At 35.7% G+C, this 6,463-nt stretch overlaps 1 long non-coding RNA gene across 1 annotated transcript in view; it reads right to left on the minus strand.

Annotated features, from left to right (window-relative positions):
• Window positions 1-6,463, minus strand: part of LOC102767080 — a 106,161-nt gene that overhangs the window by 34,202 nt on the left and 65,496 nt on the right. The window contains exon 5 of the long non-coding RNA XR_001515872.1: window positions 1,283-1,417. This is a non-coding gene — a long non-coding RNA (uncharacterized LOC102767080). The remainder of the gene's footprint in view (window positions 1-1,282; window positions 1,418-6,463) is intronic.

Consider the following 6,463-nt stretch of genomic DNA (forward strand, 5'->3'; position numbering starts at 1 on the left):
GACATGGGGCGCACCCCAACTCCCCAATCAGCCCTGCTCTGAGCCCGACCAGGGGCTGCACCTAGGGATTGGGTCTTCCCTCTGCCACCCGGGAGCAGGCCTAAGCCAGCAGGTCGTTATCTCCCGAGGGGTCCCAGACTGCGAGAGGGCACAGGCCAGGCTGAGGAACGCCCCCACTCCCGCCCCGAGTGCACCGGGCCTCTAGTAATAAATAAAATCAATTTAAAAATATGTCCTCGGGTGAGGTTTAAAAATACCAAAACAAAAAAAAAGTGTATATTTGACATTCCTTTACAGGCCAAGGATAACACCAACATTGTCATCATCAGTATCAAGTCCTCATCATGAAGGCAACAGGCTGAAGCAAAGAATCATGAGGCCATTCCCTTTCACCTGCTACATCAAGAATTCTAAATGCTAAGTCTAGTACTGACCTGGCACCGTACAGCTATTACAATATTATTGACTATATGATTATTTTATAACTACCAATTTGTACTTCTTAATCCCTTCACCCTTTCAACCACTATGCTATAGCCCTAAAACTAATATAAAATATTACATGCCAACTATAATTGAAAATTTAAAGAAAAAAAAGAATTCTGAATGCTTTAGGATTTCATCTGCTTAATTTTCTTCTCTTCTTTCTCCAGAATATATCTTTAAAATATAACCAACTTTTTTTTTAGCTTTTCTGAGGTATAATTAATATTTTTAATTACACATATTTAATGTATATATTTGGAGAGTTTGAACATATGCATATACCCATGACACTATCACCATAATCAAGCTACTATAAATATATGTATCATCTTCAAAAATTTCTTTATATTCTTCTGTGGTTTTGTTTTTGCTCTGTGGTAAGAACACTTAACATGAAATTTTCCCTCTTAACATATTTTGTGCATAATAATATATTGTTAACTATAGGCAGTGTTATACAACAGACAACATGTTTGACTTCTATCTCACATTCCATTACAAAAAACTATGCCACATCCAGTAACATATTTTCCAAAAATCTAATGCCAGGCTTAGATTTTTTTTTAATTAAGTTGACCCTGGTGCTTATCAAAATAAATGAAAACTGGCAAGCAGTCCCATAAGCTTATAAATAATTGTGTATATGTGCCTCACCCCACCCCTCACCAAATGACACTGAGCTTGGTAATTTAGTGTACTCTTTAAAGAATAATTCCTAATACATTAGCAGCAACCAACAAAATAATATCTATTAATTTCAGTCAAGTACCTCCCAAAATTCAGAAGGTTGACTTACTCATTTTGAAATCCTTCTGTAGAAGGTTACAGTAGAAGATGATTTCTATAATTCAAAATGAATCTTGAGAAAATAAATTGTAAATCAACATTTTAGGAGAAATTCATTCTGAAGTTCATGTTTTTCCCATTAATCCTAGAGAACAAAGAAAAATCAAAGCAAAAAACATGGATTTAATTTTTTAAATATCAGGCATATTTACAAGTAATAAGGCATTAAGATTTATAAACTACATGATGACCTACTTAGAGCTAATCAATATGTTCAATAACAAACAAGATACCCAGTCTTAAATAATTTATTCCATTATATTGGTAACTATGCTTAAATTAATTCCAATTATAACCATAAGCCCAAGACTTAAGAGAAAAGTAAGTTAATTCTATAAATTAAATATCAAAAGCCAAGAGTATTAATCTTCTCCATGTCTTTCCCTGTTTCCTTTTTCCAGTTCCCCATACCCACATCCCTTGTCTCTCTCATTATACATTCAAGTCTAGAATACTATGAAGTCTGATAGGGTTAGTGTAAAATGTGTATAACTAGCAGTGTGACCTTATTATTCATTTTTCTTAATTCTAAAACTGAAGGATGCTAATACCCATGTAAATGACTAAAACAATATATATGCCCCACTGCATGGATTCGTTCATATTGAAAGGTAATTAATTAGAAGGTGGCCGGCAGGAAAGGACTGGGTGAGATGGGCCAGACACGCCCTGGAGCCAGAGCCAACCTCCCGCAGTCCCTTCCCCAGCCAGCCGCACCTGGGGTGGTGCCGCGGCTCAAAGGGTGTCAGTGGAGTGAGCAGGGTCCCTCCAGCAGGTGGGGTCCCTCAGCCTGGCCTGCAGGGATCAGGCCAAAACTGGCTCTCCAACATCCCCCAAGGGGTCCTGGATTGTGAGAGGGCAGTTCTCTGGTGACGCACGCTGTAATCGGGCTCCCTCCTCTCTGGTTCCAGGGTGCATCACCAGAGAACCACTGCTGCCAAGCACCACAGCTTGGCAACTCGTGCATTGAGCATCTGTCCCCTGGTGGCCATTGCATGTCATAGCTACTGGTTGGACGATGGTCGCTTAGCCTTTTATATATAGAGATATGTCTCTCCTCACCCTTCACCAAAGCTGTGCATTCACTAACATATATTCAATATGAAATGTGAAAGTACAGAATGTAAGAACTATTTGTAATCATTTGTATTAGTTCCACAACATATTTACCAATAGTAAAGGGATAGGTCCAAATTTATGTTAGCAGCATAATGTAGTTTAAAATAAAATATATCTTCCTAAAGCAACGGTTCTCAACCTGTGGGTCGTGACCCCTTTGGGGGTTGAACGACCCTTTCATAGGGGTCACCTAAGACCATCGGAAAACGCATATATAATTACATATTGTTTTTGTGATTAATCACTATGCTTTAATTATGCTCAATTTGTAACAATGAAAATACATCCTGCATATCACATATTTACATTACGATTCATAACAGTAGCAAAATTACAGTTATGAAATAGCAACAAAAATAATTTTATGGTTGGGGTCACCACAACATGAGGAACTGTATTAAAGGGTCGCGGCATTTGGAAGGTTGAGAACCACTGTCCTAAAGAATTCACATAGTAAAATAAATTATAACCCATAAAAAGTAAGTATTTAAAGGACAAAAATCTAGAACAATACTAATAGCAAAATATTCTGCTTTTCATGTTCACTAACTTGGTGTTAGCTTAATAAAATCTGACATTACTATCAGCATAGTACAATAAACATGAAAAGGTGCCCAATGTACAAAGAAAATATGAAAATCCCTAATGACAACAGCAAAAACAAAAATTATGTTTTCTCTTTTCCTTTAACATGCCCTCTGTGATAGCTTGAGAACATATGACCCTATTATCTACATACTATAATAAAAATAAAATTACCAGTGTGCCTAGATGGAGACTTCAAAAATAACTAAGGAAAATATTTCTCTATACCAATAAAAGATTCATCATACAAGACCCAGTTCTCATTTCCTTATGTTAAAAGCTGTATTAAATGCAGATGAACAAGAAAAAAATACCTAAATAACTCTCAGAAGTAGCATACATAGATATTACATCTTTGTTGAAATCTCAAATCTTACATTATCTAAAGATTTAAATCACTTTTAAAATAATTTCTTTAAAATTCTAAACTCATATAGTGTTTAACTTTTTTAGAAGTGGATATATTCCTAATAACATGTTTGATTCTTATGTTACTCATATAAATAAAAGCACACAGTCATTTTAGGGATTAATAGAAAAACAGACATCTGCATGGAACATTTCCCTCATTAGATATTATCATGTTAGCATATTTTTCCTATTTCTGATTTTACTACAAAATAAAATGAGCTGATTTTTATCCTTAAGTTTCTCTATAAAGTATATTGCCAATAATGCAAAGACTTTAATTGTACATTAGAAGAATCTCATGTTCTGATAAAAAATTACTATAGAAATTATCCCAGAAGAGACCTTATAACACAAACAAAAATCAAGATAAGATTATGTCAAATTGGCAAACTAGTTATCACTTATACCAAATACTACTTTGAACATTACTTTTAAATTAAAAGCTATCTTTTTAAAAATTCCTGGCAATTTCACATGAGTCATTAGTGTGTTAGCCTCTTCCTAAATTAGTACCAAATGGAATCAGTTAAAAAAAGAATCAATTCGCCAAAAAAGTGAAGGAATGGGAAAAAATATTCCATGCAAATGGAAATGAAAAAAAAAGCTGGGGTAGCAATACTAATATCTGACAAAACAGACTTCGAGACAAAGGCCATAAAGAGACAAAGGACAGGATATAATACTAAAGGGATCGATCCAACAAGACGATATAACCCTGGGAAATGTATATGCACCCAATATAGGCGCACCTAAATATTTTTTAAAAAAATTCTTGGTGGACTTTAAGGAAGAGATCAACAGCAATACAGCTATAATGAGGGCTTTACGACCCCACTGACATCACTGGATAGATCTTCTAGACAAAAAATTAATAATGAAACAGTGACCTTAAGTGACATACTAGATCAGATGGATTTAATAGATATTTACAAAACATTTTATCCCAAAGCAGCAGAATATACATTCTTCTCAAGTACACATGGAACATTTTCAAAGATGCACATGTTAGGACAAAAAATAAGTCCCTACAAATTCAAAAATATAAATCATATCAAGCATCTTCTTGGATCACAATGGCATGAAACCAGAAATCAACCACAATTTAAAAACTCAACTGGAGGGTACAGGAGCAGGCTGGTAGAGGTCAATGAGGGGAAAAGAAGACATGCAATACTTTTGACAAAGAATTAAATAAGTAAATAAATAAAATAAAAAATTCAAAACATTCAAATACATGGAGGCTAAATAGCATGTTATTAAACAATAATGGATTACAAATGAGATAAAGGAAGAAATAAAAATTTACCTGGAAACTAATGAAAATCTATGGGACACAGCAAAAGGAGGAAAGTTCATAGTATTTCATGCCTAACACAAGAAGCAAGAAAAATCTCACCTAAAAGAACTAGAAAAAGAACAAGAAAAGTCCAGAGTAAGTAGAAGGAAGGGAATAATAAAAATGAGAGCAGAAATAAATGACATAGAGACTAATAATAATAATGATGATGATGATGATAATGCAAGAGATTGATGAAAGCAAGTGCTGGTCTTTTGAAAAGATAAACAGACTAATGAACTGTTAGCCAGACTCATCAAGAAACAAAGATACAGGACCCAAATAAATAAAATCAGAAATGAAAGAGATGAAGTAACAACTGACATCACAGAAATAAAAAGGATTGTAAGAAAATACTATGAACAATTAGATGCCAAGAAACTGGAAAACCTGGCTATAATGGACAAATTCCTAGAAATATACAATCTTCCAAAACTGAATCAGGAGAATCAGAAAACCTGAATAGATCAATAACAACTACTGAAATTGAAGCAGTGATCAAAAAACTCCCACCAAACAAAATTCTGGACCAAACATCTTCACAGGTGAATTTTATCAAACACTCAAAAAAGAACTAACACCTATCCTCCTCAAACTATTCCAAAAAATTCAAAATGAGGGAAGACTTTCAAATTCTTTTTACAAGGCAAGTATTATCCTAATTCCAAAACCAGATAAAGACACAACAAAGAAAGAAAATTATAGGTCAATATCCCTGATGAACATAAATGCTAAAATCCTCAACAAAATATTAACAAATCAGATCCAGCAATACATTTAAAAGATCATACAATATGACCAAGTGGGATTTATTCTGGGGATGCAAGGCTGGTACAATATTCACAAATCAATAAACGTGATACATCACATAAACAAAATGTAAGATAAAAATCACATGATCATCTCAATAGATGCAGAAGAAAAGTTCTATAAAATCCAGCACCCATTTATGATAAAAACTCTCAGAAAAGTGATAATAGAGGGATCATACCTCAAAATAATAAAGGCCATATATGATAAACCTATAGCCAAGATACTCAATGGTCAAAAAATGTTTCATGAAAGAAACCAAGATGGCGACATAGGTAAACACCGGAAATTGCTGCCTCCCACAACAACTTCAAAACTACAACTAAAAGACAAAACAGACATTATCCAGAACTACAGGAAGGCTGGCTGAGTGGAAATTCTACAACTAGAAGGAAAGAGAAAAGCACACTGAGAGCCAGAGGAGCTGCGGAAGTAAAGTGCAGAGGTACGGAGGCTTGAGCGCGCGGAAAGGGGCTGGCACCTGAGGACGTGGCTCTCTTTTTGAATCGGGAGGGAATCACAAGCTCCCGACTGCTCTGAACTCCAATTCCATTAAGTCTCTGGGGACCAAGGACTCATACGGGGAGAAACTGGACTGTCTGGCAGCAGGCAGAACTCGGAACTTGAAGGCGGCTTTCCCTCAGAGGTGCTTGCAGCAATTACAGGAACACTGAGATGCAGGGCCCCTTAGGGCAGGGCTGAGGATCAGCCATAGCTGTTTGCTCTGCCCTGTTGATTCCCTGAGACCCCGCCCCACTCAAACTGTGCACAGAGGCTTTTGCATATAAATGTTCTGGCCCTTGGCAATATGAAATTACCTAACAAACTGCAGCTGGGTCAGAGAGACCCAGAACAACCAAAAGAACCCCA

Source organism: Myotis davidii, unplaced genomic scaffold (assembly GCF_000327345.1).
Source record: "Myotis davidii unplaced genomic scaffold, ASM32734v1 scaffold44, whole genome shotgun sequence".
NCBI classification, from domain to species: Eukaryota; Metazoa; Chordata; class Mammalia; order Chiroptera; family Vespertilionidae; genus Myotis; species Myotis davidii.